Consider the following 492-nt stretch of genomic DNA (forward strand, 5'->3'; position numbering starts at 1 on the left):
TTTCTGGACATAGGTGGTTTGTGACTTTCATTGATGGATTTAGTCGTTACACTTGGCTTTACCTTTTGAAGCGTAAAAGTGATGTGTTCCCTGTTTTCAAAGATTTGTGTGCTCTCATTCAAAACCAATTTGGAACAACTATAAAGACCTTACGTTCTGACAACGGTACTGAATATGTTAACATGGAGTTTGGACAGTTCCTTGCATCACATGGCATTGAACATCAAACTACATGCGTAAATACACCAGAACAGAATGGTGTTGCAGAACGTAAGAATAGGCATTTACTTGAAGTTGCTCGTTCACTCATGTTCACCATGAATGTCCCTAAGTTTCTTTGGGGGGAGGCAATAAAAACAGCAACATATTTAATAAATCGTATGCCTCTACGCACTCTTGAGTTTAAGACTCCAGCTGAGTGTCTTTTGAACACAAATGATTTTGTGGTCCCTCCAAAGGTATTTGGTTGTGTTTCTTTTGTGCATGATTATC

The sequence above is a fragment of the Triticum dicoccoides genome, chromosome 1A (genome assembly GCF_002162155.2).
Source record: "Triticum dicoccoides isolate Atlit2015 ecotype Zavitan chromosome 1A, WEW_v2.0, whole genome shotgun sequence".
NCBI classification, from domain to species: Eukaryota; Viridiplantae; Streptophyta; class Magnoliopsida; order Poales; family Poaceae; genus Triticum; species Triticum dicoccoides.